General features: G+C 34.4%; 1 pseudogene; it reads left to right on the forward strand.

The window, feature by feature from the left end:
- The first annotated feature begins 5,847 nt into the window (after positions 1-5,847).
- Positions 5,848-6,856, forward strand: LOC129505226 (60S ribosomal protein L7-like; annotated as a pseudogene).
- Positions 6,857-16,390: the final 9,534 nt, after the last annotated feature.

Here is a 16,390-nt window from a genome sequence, read left to right on the forward strand (position 1 = left end):
ATTTTTTTAAGTGTCCTGGTGAGCTTTGACCTCTGCAGCAAGTTTTGAAAGTGGCTGGCTGGCTCAGTGAGTTGTATCAACAGAACCTAGTGATTGTTTAGATGTGATTGGTGGAAGGAAAGAAAGATTATATGGATTTAAATACACATGTTTTAGGATTACTGTTATTATGAACTTCTAGAAGGCAAAGAATGAAATCTCCTTTCCATATCCCCAACACCTAGTATTGAATATGATTCAATAAAGGTATTTAGTAAGAGTTTACTATATGAATGCATGAACTAGGTACTCCTCATTGAAGCAGTCTCCATCTAAGGTACTTGGGACATAGTTTATGTTCATTTCAGTGCCACAGAAAGCTTTTGCAAGATGGGCTTATCTACTTGCACAAAAATATAGGTTTAACCTCAACTGGACCTCCAGAGATTAGAAATGTTACAAAAAAATTAAGAAACAATTACAAATAAATTACAAGACAATTGCCATTAAAAGTTAATATTTGGTTACTCAGTTTTCTAAAACAATAATTTCCTTTTAACTCTAGCAGAAATTATTTTATAACTCTATTTTTAGCACTTAAGCTAATCCAAATAGTCAAATAAGATGAGTTATATCAGAATAGTACTTTTTTGGTTAAAGATTTTTGTAAAACTTACAAAGAATAAATATGATGTGATATTTTAAATATTAAAGATCAAAACAGACAAGTTAGAGGTCATGTTTGAGTATAAGAAAAAGTAATAACCATTCACAACTTACTAGTGTGATGTCTAAAGTGGATTTAGATATCAATCAGAGCTAACTATTTCTATACTGTACAAGAATTGATACTATTCAGATTGTGTCCCCGTCCCAACTCTGCTATGCTCATCAATATTTTCTACCTTTCTTCAGTTACATATGCTGTTGTGGAGATAAGAGAAAGAGAAGGTGAGAAATTTCACAGTAGGAACTCTAGATATATGGGTACATCACTCTATAGAAAATCCTTAGTCATGGCAATGGTTTTGGGTTCAGCCTAGACTGCCATAAAGGCATGTCTGACTTTTGAAAAGGCAATGTAAAATAGAAAGTATAAGCTATTCCATTATTATTAACTGTTTTTAACTGCACCAACTTTTATACAAAAAAGCATAATAACAACACTTTGATCAAAGATTGTAGATGACTGACTTCTTGAGAAAACATCTGAGTTCACAGGTATTGGCTAGAGATGAAACAGTCCATGGAACTTCAACTAGAATCCTTATATGTCTCAGGCAGGGAAAACATAGTGATTTTCATGGGAAATGATGGCTAAAATGCGCTAGAATGTTTTACATTTCCATTTTTAATGTTTCATGTGCTTCTGGAAAAGGCAAAGCTGTGAGACAGATAACAGATCATCAATTGCTGAGGTTGGAAATGGAGAAAGGGTTAACAACAAAGGGGCAGCACAGGAAAATTTTGGGGGTAATAGAACCACATCTTGGTAGTGATGGTAATTACACAAACTATACATTTGTCAAAACTCATAGAGTTGTGCACCAAAAAGAGTTTTTTATTGTATGTGAAATTTTTAAAATATATATATTGTTAATTGTTTTTAGAATAAATTGAGTTGATATACAGAACTGATAAGATGGTAAGACTTGGTTAGATCAGTAGTAACTTCTTATTATTACATAAAGATAATCCATGTTATTTTCTAATTGCTAAGTAAAAGCTCTAATTGCCAAAAGAGATGTACTGTTTTTGATTAAATATATAAATGAAAGCTAAACAGTACCCTTAGAAGAAGTAAAAATTAAGAAAACTTGACAAAGACAATATAAATTGTGAGGTTAAGTAAAAATAAAGTATGTAAAGGGAAGCACATTTTGAGGACAATTTTGATGGGAAACCATAACCAAACAAAAAAAAAAATCTTTGCTATAAAAAGTCAGCTAAGAAATGCAGTTCTGATGGAGGTTTAGATTCCAGTTTCAGATAGGAATGTTTAATGCCAAGACTCTATAATCACTCAAAAAGTCTAAGTGTAAATAGACTAACCTACTGCCTGTAAAAATTAAATGCTAAATACTGTATACATATAAATCTTAATTATCTTAGAAAACCTTTCATAATTCATCAAAGGGACATATCCTTTATATAGATATTATTATGGAAAGGCATGTCTGTTAAACACATTTATTCTCTCCATTTCTCTTGAGCCAACATTTAAAATGAACATGGAAAGGATAGAAACCCATTCTCTACTTCTTTCTTCAATTTACCATTCAAGCTGAATGGTAGATAATTTATGTAGATAAGTGTTTAATTTTCAGCCACTGGCTTGTATGACCAATACCTACTCTAATCATCAAGTAGACTCAGAAATCCCCTCAACTCAGAAAATGGAGAGAGCATGTGGCCTTGAGCATAAACCCCACAATATCTCCTCTTTTAGTCCTAGAACCAAAAAGGTTACATGCATGCACAAAAGCTAAAGTGCTCCGTTTTTTTCCCATCTCATTCTGTCAGCCCTCATGGGATGTTCTATAAAGTTTAATAATAGGCTCAAATCTGGGAATCACATAATCAAGTTCTTTCTATTCCAGAATTATACTTAGACCTATCTGACAGGTATGAAAACTCTACTTAAGGATGCATGAGCCAAGGATGCTAACATGTTGGGGGTTCTTTTTAATATACCATTTTTGCATTGGCTGCCAATGGTGAAAAATGTAGACTGAATAAAATCATAAAGAAACCTGTGGAAAGTCTGAGTGGCTTTATTTAAAATCTGGGTAGGGTTGAGCGTGGGAAAGAATTGACCCTTCTAACTAAACACAAATCCCAAGCAGTTATCAGAAAAAGGCACACAATGGTCAATGAGTTATGAAATAACACTCAGCTTCAACCATTATAAAAAGAAATGGAAATCAAAACAAGATAGCTTTTTCACAAATCAAACTGCAAACATTGTTAAGTTTCTAGTTGAGCATGACTGTGGAGAAATGAGCACTCTCCAACTGTTTGTCCAGCTGTAGGCACATATCCTTCAAACTCTGATTCCCTAACTAGCAACTTACCCTACAGATATACTCACCAAAATATCCTAAAACATATGTTTAAAATGTTGTCTCAGCTTTGCTAATAGCAAAAAATATATAAACAACTTCTTAAACAATGATATATTCATAAAACGGAGTACTCTGTCACTTTAAAATGAACAAGCAAATCTGTATGTGTTGATATAGAAGCAGCTGCAAGATGTAAATTTTTAAAAATCAAAAGTGACAATTCCAGCCAAAATGGAGTAACGCTACTGCAGCTCTCTCTCCTACTATTGAAACTCCAAACTCTATACAAATTTAAAGGCAACTACAAGGGAACTGTGAAAAATTAAGAACTGGAAAAAAAAAATTAAGAACTGGAGCCAAATTGCACAAGGGAGCCAAGGCTTAAAGAATGATCTATAATAGGGGTGAGTTTTGCCATCTGATTTCCTCCTTTATCATCTAGCTTTGACCCAGGGGTGACCCCAGTGCAAAACTGAGCAGTGGATATAGGCAACAAAACCTCTGAGAAAACCTATCTTTCTGGGAAGAGGTCAAGGAAGAGGGATCACAGTGAGCTGAAGAGTATGGGAGACACCACTTATTCTTATTTGTTGTTCTCTTATTTTGTCATTTAAGTCCCAGAATGAGAGAAGAAAGAGACTGATATAGAAAGAAATATTTGGAGGAATTTGTTAAAGTCATAAATTTAGAGATTCATGAAGCTCAGCAAACCCTAAACAGCATAAATTCAAATAAAAGCTTGCACAGACACATAGCAACCAAATAACTATACAACAAAGTTAAATTTTTTAAATCTTGAAAGCAGACAAGAAAAATGACATACTATATGTAGGAGAACAAAATTTTGACTGCAGAATTCTCATTAAAAGACATGGAAGCCCAAAGACAACAGGACATGTTTAAAGCATTGAAAAAAAGAAATGTTTAGTTTTACCTCCAGTAAAAATATCCTGCATGAATGATGACAAAATAAGGACATTTTCAGCTAAAGAAAAAAATAGGATAATTTAAGATAATAACAAAGTTAAAAGGATAGAAATCTTACAAAGTATGTTCTTGGACCATAATTAACTAGATATCAAACTAGATATCAAAACAAATATAATTGAAAAATTTCCAATTTGTAAAATGGAGACAAGACACTTCTAAATAAACCATCAATCAAAGAGGAAGTCTTAGGGGAAATTAGAAAATATTTTGACTGGTCAGCCCGGGTGGCTCAGCGGTTTAGCGCCACCTCTGGCTCAGGGTGTGATCCTGGAGACCCAGGATTGCATCCCATGTCAGGCTCCCTGCATGGAGCCTGCTTCTTCTCCTTCTGCCTGTGTCTCTGCCTCTCCTTCTCTTCTGTATCTTTCATGAATAAATAAATAAAATCTTTTTTTAAAAATCTACTAAAAAAAAAGAAAATATTTTGACTGACTGAAAATGAAACTATAAGATACCAAAATTTGCAGCATGCAGTTAAGAGTTCTTAAAGAGAAGTTTATTACATTATATCTTATGTTAGAAAAAAATCTCAATAATGAAAGAAAGTGGAAAAGGAAGAACAAAGTAAACCCAAACAGAGACAAGGAAAAGACAAATATGAGAACAGAAATCAACAAAATTTTAATAAGAAATTTGATCAAACTAAAACATGATTCTTTGAAAAGATCAATCATATTTGTAAACCCCTAGACAAACTGACCATGAATAAAGAGAAGACATATAACACCAATAGCATGAACAAAAGATCCTGCAGACATTAAAAGGATAATAAGAAAATACAACAAACAACTCTATGCTCATAAATTCAACAACTTAGATCAAATGGGCCAGTGCCTTGAAAAACAGAAATCAATAAAACTCACTGAAAAAAGAAATAAATGACCTGAATATCCCTATATCTATTAAAGAAATTGAAAACCTTCCCACAAAGAAAACTCTAGGCCCAGATGGCTTCACTGGAGATTACTACCAAACACTTATAGGAGAAAATAGTACCAATTTCATGCTATCTCTTCCAGAATATGTATTGAGAAAACACTTCCCAGCTTATTTTATAAGCCAGCATCACACTGATACTGAAACTAGAAATAAGACATTGTAAGACACTACAGATCAATATCCTTATGACCACAAATGTCTAAATCCTCAATAAAATTCTAGCAAATTATATTCAACATATAAAAATATAATAAATTATGAGCAAATTGGAGCTTATCCAAGGAATATAAAGCTGGTTCAATATTTAAAAATCAATCAATTTAATTCACTATTAAGAATTTTTTTAGGGCAGCCCGGGTGGCTCAGTGGTTTAGCGCCACCTTCAGCCCGGGGCTGATCCTGGGGCCCTGGGATCAAGTCCCATGTCCGGCTCCCTGCATGGGGCCTACTTCTCCCTCTGCCTGTGTCTCTGCCTCTCTCTCTCTCTCCCTCTGTCTCTCATGAATGAATAAAATCTTTAAAAGAAAAAAAGAATTTTTTTAAAACATAGATAATCTCAATTAATGAAAAAAGGAAGCCTTTAATGGGAATCAACATCCATTCATGATTAAAACTCTCTGCACAATAGGAACAGAAGAGAACTTCCTCAACCTGATACAGCATCTACAAAAATTCTGTAGCTAACATAATACTTACCCAAGTTTTTATCTAAATTATCCAAGCCTTAATCATCTAGCCTATAAAATGAGATAAATATATATATAAATATGTATATAAATATTTGCCTCTTGAATTTATTTTTGAAAGTTAGTTATTAGCATAATGCATAGCACATTAAAAATGGTGAAAATAGTTCTCTTTTCCAGCTGGAACCATGGAGGGTGCAGGAGAAAAGAAAAAGAAGGTTCCTGCTGTGCCACAAATCCTTAAGAAAAAGTGAAGGAGGGGATCCCTGGGTGGCGCAGCGGTTTAGTGCCTGCCTTTGGCCCGGGGCGCAATCCTGGAGACCTGGGATCGAATCCCACGTCGGGCTCCCGGTGCATGGAGCCTGCTTCTTCCTCTGCCTATGTCTCTCTCTCTCTCTCTCTCTCTCTCTCTCTCTCTCTCTCTCACTGTGTGCCTATCATAAATAAATAAATTTTAAAAAAAAAGAAAAAGAAAAAGTGAAGGAATTTCTCAGAGTTGAAGATCAAGAAAGTGTCTGAGAAAGAAGTTTGCTCAAAAGATGCTTTGAAAAGCAAGGAGGAAGCTTATCTGTGAAAAAGCTAAGCATTACCACAAAGAATATAGGTAGATATACAGAACTGAGATTCAAAGGGTGAGGATGGACAGAAAAGCTGGCAAATTCTATGTACCTGCAGAACCTAAACTGGCATTTGTCATCAGGATCAGAGGCATCAGTGGGATGAGCCCAAAGGTTTGAAAGGTTTTGCAGCTTTTTTGGCTTTGCCAGATCTTCAATGGCACTTTTGTTAAGCTCAACAAGGCTTCAGTTAACATGCTAAGGATTGTGGAACCACATATAGCATGGGGGGACCCAACCCTGGAGTGGTGAGTGAATTAATCTATAAGCATGGTTACAGCAAAATCAACAAGAGGTGAATTGCCCTGACAGGTAACACATTGATTGCCCAATCTCTTGGTAAATATGGCATCATCTGCATGGAGGATCTGATTCATGAGATCCATACTGCTGGAAAACATTTCAAAGAAGCAAACAACTTTTTATGGCCCTTGAAATTATCTTCTCCATGAGGGGAATGAGGGGAATGATAAAAGAGACCACCCATTTTGTAGAAAGTGGAGATGCTAGCAACAGAGAAGACCAGATCAACAGGCTTATTAGAAGGATGATTTACAGTATTGACCATGATTATTTTTGAAATCTGGTCAGTTAACAAATATTTTCAAATGTTTAAAATGATGAAAATAATAATTATTATATATGCAATAATAATAAAATTTATATTCATTAACACATCAGTACTGCATTGTTGGTTGGAATGTTGCATAGTCCAGAACTCAGAATGTCTGCAGTATTACCACACATACATGCACACACACACACACACACACACACACACATAAAGCACACATTGTAAAAAGCACAAGATGATTTTTAAAAAGTCAAATGAAAAGGAAATAAAACTGAAAAAGGGAAATAATATCCTATAATTGATCATTCTTTATGATAAGGAGCACTAGCAGTCACTTCCTAAAATCTATTCCATTGAAAAACAAAATAGAAAACATTGCAATGGATTTGAGGCAAAATTTGCTGACAAAGTTGTCCCTGTAAGACAATTCAACACAAGACATAGTTTCAGACTCAAAAAATCAGTTCCCTTAGGGAAGGTGTTACTCGTGGTTTTTCTTAAATCACAGTTCTCATTCATGAAAGTTCCAAGCAGTCTTTTGGAATTTGTGTCAGTTATAGATTCCTTTCTTTTAGGGAGTTTATATAGTAAGGTTGTCCAGATTACTTCAAAGCAGAAATTTTTATTGATATAAACTAGGGATCATTTTTCATACTGGAAAAATTAAACTAAGGGCCAAATCTATGTGCGAATCAAGGAGAAAAAATGGGTACTTGCCCACCCACCCACTTGCTAAGAATAAATCTTATAAACAAAAGTAAACTTTCTGAGGTTCCTATTTCCTGCATCCAAGACTTAATAGACTCCTCAGTAATTCTAGAAGTCCAGCTAGTATGTATGCTTCAGATATTTTATGCTTTATTTCAGAGTATGGAATTCATACTACTTTGAGTATTACCTTATATTGTGTTGTAATTATTTCTGTGTTACATGTTTTGGAATGTCTGTGCCTGTTATGCTCTATTTAAGTCCTCTACAGTTTTTCTTCCTCTTCATTTATGGTTTATTGAAATACTAGGAATCTAGCTCAGTTCCTACCACCCCGCAATAAGCATTTTTTAGTTAAAATTAAATAATGGGGCTTAGGAATTTTTTTAATCTTGAGTGTCTCACACTATAAAAAGGGCTAGTTTAAAGAGTTTTAGTCTTTGGAATAGCAGAAATTCAAACAGAAATAAATTACTGAGGGGGGTCAGCAATATAATGAAACTTCACTGAATAATTCCTTATATATTCTTTAATGGAGCATACTGATCTGACATCCTCCTGGAAAGTTAAACTTAAAAGTTTCATACTGTTCTGATTGTTATGATGTATAGATTCTACAGGCAGATGTTACTATTTTAAACACTCAGAAATCCATTAGATTAAGTACAACCATCCAGTCGGATGCAAAATTTAATTTTCAAATGAAAAATGATTTCTAATGTAATTTATACAACTTCATGATACTTTTTCTTTGAGGATAGGCAGTATTAAATTTTCTTTGTAAAGAGGACACAAAATATGTATCCTGCTCTATAAAAGTTGATTTTATATCAATATCAAGGGATTTTGATGACATAAGAATACATGTCTTCTCACTAAGGCAGTCCATATGGCCAAATAGCATGGAGCAATTTTTCTGCTATAAATGGAAACATTCTCCACTTAAGGAAGGAGTTCACAGTCTGAAAATCTCTGGTTGTAAACCATGATCTCATAAAGAGACTAATGAGCAAACCCAAATGTGTAAGATAGGGAAAAATTTGTGCACTGGGTTGAGAGAAAGGCAGCTGACTATGGAACCCTCTGCTACGATATAAGGCACAGAACAGATAGGATCTTTCTAGACACTACATATTGCTAAAAATAATGTGATGAACATCTGTCTTTATGTCCTCTTCTTCTAGTACCAGAAGTCTGATATTCGTCATTTCAGCTCATGAGTTTTGGGTGAGAATGACACTAACCCTCTCCAAGGATGGACATGTGACCCAAGGCAGATAAACCAGAGCCAATGAAACTCAATTCTTATACTTTGGTTGCAACTATTGGGGGAAGAAAATTCTTACACTTGAATTTTTGGCAAAATAGAACATAAACCTAGAACTACCAACAGCTATTTTATCACCATGAGGGAAGAGCCTACTCATAAAATTGGGGCCAATACAGAGAAGCAAAGCTGAAAGACAGAAAGACAACTTTACTGATATCATTTGAGTCCCTGGATCAGGGACTCACTCACATGAAGGTCTTGGTTTCTCAGCTAGTCAATCTTTTTTTTCTTAAGCCAATTATCAAATAAAAGAAGGTTCTCTCTAAAGGATTAGTTTAAAATATGCGCATGGCTCACATCTTTAAATATTTGAGGAGAATCAGTAGTCAGTAGTCACATAACTCATGCTTCAGTATTAAAAGATTCTTTTGTTTGCAATGCAGAGAATCTGTACCAAGCACCATACCTTAGTGTTAATAGCTTATTGTTTATTTCTTAATTTGTGTATATTTCTCATTACAGGTATTTCAGAGTACTCAAGGCTTTCCCCCCATTTGCAGGGATCTCTGGCAGAGAATAAATTTCTTCATAAATAAGAAATGTGCATATTCTGTTAATAGAAATATCAAGATAGTCTATTTTTAACTTTCATAAGTTATTTATTAAAGTCTAATGAAAAAGGAATAAATTAAATGAAAAAGCATGAGATTAGTTAGCTTTTTATTCTAATCACCTAGCTCAGGAGTGGGAACTTAATAATGGTTAAATGAATAAATGTATAAACAAATAAAGAAATGAATAAATCAATTTTTAAAATTAATGGAAAATCATTACCCAATGTCTGACTCTTCTATTTTTCCCATGTAACATTATTTTTGTTGATTCAGTTTCTCTACTAGTAAAGTGTAAGGTATAAATGGCAACTTGGAATCACTGTATGTTATTAGTACAAATCTGGGAAATCCACTAACACTTTTACAAATAGTCCACTCTTGTGGTTGAAGAAAATACCATGCTTTCAAGAGATTTTGTAAATGACACACTTCTCATAGCCAGCAGAGAAATAGTCTTCCCCTTATTTCCCTTTCCTTTTCTTTTACTTATAAGGCTTTTAGGAAAGAAAAGTGAGTGATAAAATCATGTGGTCCAAGTTCCACATGGAACATTTTAGTAAATATGAGCTTCTAATTTATTCTGATCTTTCAGAGGCTTGGCAAATATGTAATATCCATATAGTTGCCATAGAAAAAGAACTTTCTCAGATTATTCTATAGTCATTATCAATCTCCACAGTAAACTGATGGTGTAAACATTACTATCAACTTTTCAAAAATGAATAAACTGAAAATCAGGATCAATGATTGATCTTCACATGGCAAATTACCAGGCCTAGAGCACAAAGCACCTGGCTTCCATATATTATGAGACCACGCAGTGGTGGCTACCATTCCAAACCACAAAGACAAGAAGCAATGCAAAAGTCCCACTAATAGAACAAACTTTTAAAAATTATCTTCCTTCTAGCAATATCTGGGCTGATGCCAGTCTGACTTTCCTATACAACAATATTTGTGACCAGATTTTCTCAAACATTGGCATGAAGTCACTTTAAACTCAGTCACTAATAATAGTGCCATTACTAGTGTATTCAGATTATGTACTTGCTGGGAAAGTTCTATTTTCTCTATAGTACTTGATATATTTGTGACATTGGATCAATGAAAAATATTAATAAAAGTTATCATAACTATTTGAAAGAAGATTAGTCTTCTCATCTTTTTCTGTAGGACCTCCATAACTTGGAAAATATACTAGTTAATTCCCTTGATAACCTTGCAAAATAGATTGGCACAATTTTCCTTCTTGAAAAAATAAAGAAACCAAAGTTACTATGCCTGAATAATAGAATTTAGAACTGAAAGAAACTTCAAAAAATTAGCAATCCGAGCTTCTTTATTTATATCATGTATCATTTTCATTCCTACCATGTGCCAAGCACTGAACTAGAAGCTGAGACTAAAACAAGAAAGACATGAAAATGAGTAGGAAAAATTAGAGAGGGTGACAAAACATGAGAGACCCTAACCCTGGGAAAGGAAAAAGGGTAGCAGAAGGGGAGGCAGGTGGGGGGATGGGGTAACTAGGTGACCGGCACTGAGGAGGGCACTTGATGGAATGAGCACTATACTCTATGTTGGGAAATCGAACTTCAAAACAATAATAATAATAAAAATAAAAAAGAAAGACATGAAAATTGGGACCCACAAGGTTACATGACTTATCTCAGACTGTTCAGCTATTTCGAAGCAAAAGTGGTCCACCACTTTTTCACCACTGTTCCTGGACCACACTAGCTTAAGGAACAAAAGTAAAGTCAGGAAAAGTTTTCTACTCTCTGAGATCTACTCTATCCCACCTAACATGCTAGTGTCCTTATCAGTACTTCCAATTAGATATGCAAAACTGGTCACTTTTAAAATGTATTTTTAAAGCTTTTCTTCTCAGATCATATATTATTGTGCAATGGATAAGGAAGTGTGTCAATATTTTCCTTGGAGAAAAAAATGCAGACTCCAGAGATCAAGAAGAACCTATAATTCAGCCTAGAAGAACTTCCTCAATACTTTATTTCATTTTTCCCCCAACTGTACAACAAAAATAATAAAACCTACATTACAAGGGGGTTGTAAGGTTAAAAATAATGCAATTTTAAAAAGCTTTGTGCTTAGGATGAGTCCCATAAATGGTAACTATCATTATTATTACTTATTTTAATATCACACTCCAGTTTTAGCAGGGAATTGTTCTGTTGTTGGAATGCAAAATTTCTTTCCATTATTCCATTGGTCTGAGACAAGGAAATGGTCCAACCAGTCTTTAAATTAATCTTTCTAATAAACTGTACTCCCAGCTCAATGGAAATTCCTCTAGCTAGCTTAACTGGCTCATCCTCTAATTGCCTGGCTACAGCTCTACACATTATTATCCAAATATGGAACTCTCCAGTGAAAACACCACTGCACCCATAATCACTTCCATTCCCCATCCCCATATTCTGGCCTTTCCCACTAACCTCTCCAGTTTTATTCTCAAGAAGATACAGCAGGAAGTAACCAAGCATTTTGTAGGCATGATACATAGTTCTTTCTTTCCCATAGAAAGAACATGGGAATCAGAGACAGACGGAATTACAATGGCAGCTCCTTCACTGCAGAATCTCAACCCAGATAGGTGAGCTCGGGCAGGTATCTTAACCTCTTGAGTCTTAGTTTTCCTGCTTTATAAAATGGAAATAATAATACATAGTTTACAGTGTTGTCAGGATTAATGAGACTGTACATGCAAAGCATCTAGCACAAAAGAAACCCTCAGGGAAACAGAAACTATCATCATTTTGAAGTGTTTTACCTGTCCCTTCTAAGGTTAAACTGTTAGATCTCATAACTTGATCAGTCCAAGCTATTTTATAAAGTAATTTCAGCAATAAGATCTTTTTTGAGCACAATATCAATACTTTTCTTCACCCTATGTTTAAATGCACCTTAATCAGATGAATTTTAGAAAAAACTGAGCATTGGGTAGAGGCATATAGATACCTTATTTTCAGAAGCACAGGCCAGGTTTCAAAATGAAGAATGCAATGTGATTTTTTTTCTTCTATTATCCCTTTCAATTGAGACTGCAATCTATAATAGCTAGAGATATGATATTAATTTTATTAGCCACTGCTACTCTGTCTACCTCTTTAAACTGATTCAAATGGGATGAATATTTTCCAGAAAAATTGTAGTGAATTATAATACTCTCAAGGTATAAAAAAAATGCAATCCAGTATAAGCCTCACCTGAGCCTGCACTTTCTAAAAAGCAAAAAAATAAAAAATAAATTAGTTGTAATTTCTATTTTTCAGTTTTGAGGCAGTGAAATTCATAGTCTTGCACTGTAACTATAAGCTCTAGCTTTATAATATAAAAAAGTAATTATGAACATAATTAGATCTAACAAAAGCAAGTTTTATTAGGATAAAGAATTTCAGGGTTGATCCCAGCTTCAGATGCCATATAACTTTCCTCCTTCCTTAAAAAAAAAAAAAAAAAAGTCCAGAAGGACTTTTGATTAATACACATAAATGATTTTTTTGGTTGCCTGTCCAAAAGACAAATTCTTCCTTGGGGAAAGTTCTTCACTCTTTTAAGTAAATTCTCTCTAACAGCAAATAAACTAACGAAAGCACTACTCTCCGTTTTTCCAGGTAACCAATTTCAAAACCTGGACAAATAGGAGGAGAGAGGCACTTTGATACATAACAACTGTCTTGTGGAAAAAGTAAACAGAGGAAAATGTCAGGTTGCCCTACTTTCTAATTAGAATTATTCACAGAAGATATTATGTTTTCTTGCCTGACTGAAGGCCACTTCAGACCAAAAGGGTTGAAGTAAGCCTGGTCAAATAGTTTTCAATAAATTTCTGTTGAAAGTTTTTTGATAAAACATGGTGCTGGGGTTAAAACTTTAGGATCTTGGAAAGGTTATTCTGGAGATCATCCACCCCAGGTAATGTGGTATCTAGAGACCCGATAAGGTTAATCCAAATTATCCGGGAGATTACCCCTGAGACAGCAAATGGTTCCATAAACATCACCATTGCTATCCCAAGCAGAGAAATGATATGCTTCACTTTTGTTAGCATTTTCAAGGAGACTAAACCTGAAAATGTCGGTGAAATGAAGACTTGAGTTTATAGGCAAAGCTGTCACTGGACCTCTGAATTATGAGGCTAGACTTCCAGTAGCTGCCAAGTTATAGGTCAAGCACTTCTAGGTCAACTTTCACCTCTTTCACAAACCCTATGATGAAATTTCAAAGGCTTTCATGGGAAGTTTTATTAACTTAGATTAGTTTGAAAGAAAGAGGTAGGCAGGGCAAAAAGTGAAATCTCATTATCTTTGTCCATTGTTTTCTGTCCTTTTTGGTGCAATGCCTGTAGGATCACACATGGATAATCAATTATTCTGGGCACACAGTGGGAAGGTAGGGTGAAAAGGCAAAAGGATTCCTAAAACATTTAGGACATCTGGCATACAATAGTCAAGAACTAAAAAATGCAACTTCTTTTTCCTCTTACATTTTTAATATTTTAACCTCCAAGCAATTTAAAATGAAATTGAAATGGTTTAAATCTTTTAAAATTATCATACATGTTATAAAATTATGGGGGTGGGAATACAAATTTATAGATCATAAGCTAAAACCTGTTATTACCTGGCACATAGTAGGTGCTCAATAAGTGTTTGTTGGCAAATTTTGTTTAATTTCTGCATTAAAAACAAAGCCAAAATGTTAGTATGTGTTAGTAATGACATGTGCAAATTGTGTTATTTCCATGCCCAAGTGATTATTTATATATGTAAATAATTGTTTGGAAAATGAAATGTTTAAAATATATCCAGATATATAAACATGAAAATACATTTATATGTGGGGGGGGGGGAAGAATTACACTATATTGGTGTAATTTAGTGATTTTTGTTTATTTTTCAGTCAAATTCCCTAATTCTAGCACAAATATGGGAATATCAGTGCTGTGAAGTCCAAATTGTGATTTTTCTCTATAGTTCATCCTAAACAAGATCAATCAAGCCATTTATGTCTTTCTGGCTCCACTGCTATCACCCACTACAGACCACTGGCACCTCCCGTCAGGATCACTGCAATAGTCTCCTAAGTGATCTCTCTAAATTCTCACTGGCTCCTCTAAAGTCGGGTCCATTTATGTTGAGCGTTTTTTTTAATATTCACATCTGGTTGCATCACTTTCCCTTGTGTGTGACATGTCAATAGTTTCTTATTCACAACCTGTCTCAGAGACCAGAATGTGACCTCACATTCATGAAAAGCCACAGATTGAAAGTTCAGCCCTACCTCCAAATGAGGATATATATATACAGTCATAGAGACACACTGCCACGATTGAGAGATATACTCATCATATAACTTTAAATTGGTGTCCTATTACCAACTCATACCACCTGCAGTATACTTTAAACTGACCTTTAGTAAATTCTGTAATTCTCTTGTGAATAACAGGCTTATACTGAATTGCATTTTTTTATACCTTGAGAGTATTAAAATTATAGCCATAATCATTAGCTCTTTTTTTTTTTTTTTTTTTTTTTTAGCATTTCTTCATTTCTTTCCATCTACCAGAATCCATAGCCTAAGCTTCTCTCAACCATCCAACTTGGGACAACACAGTACTTAACATGGCCCACAAAGCCCACTTAACATGGCCCACAAAGCCCTAATTGCTCCGGGCTCCTACTTAACTAACTCTATAACCTCATTATTTCACTACTTCTTCCTTGCCTCTGAACTCTGACAACTCTCACCTTCTTTGGGCTCTTTAGACAATCCATGCTCCCTCCTGCCACAAACTTATACAGATGCTCCTGTCTGGAATAATCTCCTTTCTTAACTCCCTGACTGCTCCTCAGTGTTATTCTCTTTCATCCTTCAGATCTCAGCTCAAGTGCCACTGCCTCCAGGAAGCCTTCTCAGGCTTCTCCTACCATATAATACACTCTCCAATACCATGGTCTTACCCCAGTTATAAGCATTCTCTTACTTATATGATTCTTACATTAACATCTGTCTCCCCACCAGATATAAGTTATAAGAGAAGAAATATATTCATCAGGAGCTGGAGGGGGCGACAATGTGTATGTGTACACATACTTTCTCTTCACTCAGCACAGTTGGCAGAAATTTATTAGAAGCTTAAAAGATATTTGTTTCATGAATGAATGTTTTTTACCATTCCATGCTGCCTTTTTAAAAAAATATGAATTGATATTAATTATATTCTAAGTTTTAAAGAGCTATTTTATTCAAAGCCTAATCTGTACCGGCCCAATTTATCTAAAACAAACAAATAACTTTTTTTAAAAAAAGGTATATACCAAAATATTGTGATACCCATTCAAAAAATAATTTCTTTTGCTAGTGACTTTGAGTCTCTTTTCCTAGTGATTTTGAGTCTAAAATATAAAACTCTAACCTCAAGTACACTAACCAGAAGAAAAAAGCACCAGAGATTTAAGAGACTGTGTGGGGTTTTATGCCACAAAGTGGACTGAGCCAAAACATTCAGTTGACTCAGTTCTCTATGCCTGTTTAAGCATCTGAGTCACATGAAGAGGAGAGACATCTATCATGCTTCTCAGCCCTCTAGACACCTTCCAATGAATCACATCAGTGATGTCCTTTGGTTCTACTCCCATCTCACTTGTTCATACAGATAGAGGCTAAAGAGAAAAAGTTTCTCCCACACTGCAATCAATCATTTTATATCAGTAAAATGGATAAGTAAAAAAATTATTATATAAATAATTATAATATGGATGTCATTATAAAATATATATAATACACATACTACAAAAATTTAATTTTCTAAATATAAAGGAATTGAACATTGAAATAACTGGAAATAAGTATAATTTGATTATGATCACAGGAAAACCTCCCATGTTAATGGAAAGGCCACTAAAGATTAATAGTTGAATA

Source organism: Nyctereutes procyonoides, unplaced genomic scaffold, assembly GCF_905146905.1.
Source record: "Nyctereutes procyonoides isolate TBG_1078 unplaced genomic scaffold, NYPRO_anot_genome, whole genome shotgun sequence".
Classification (NCBI taxonomy): Eukaryota; Metazoa; Chordata; class Mammalia; order Carnivora; family Canidae; genus Nyctereutes; species Nyctereutes procyonoides.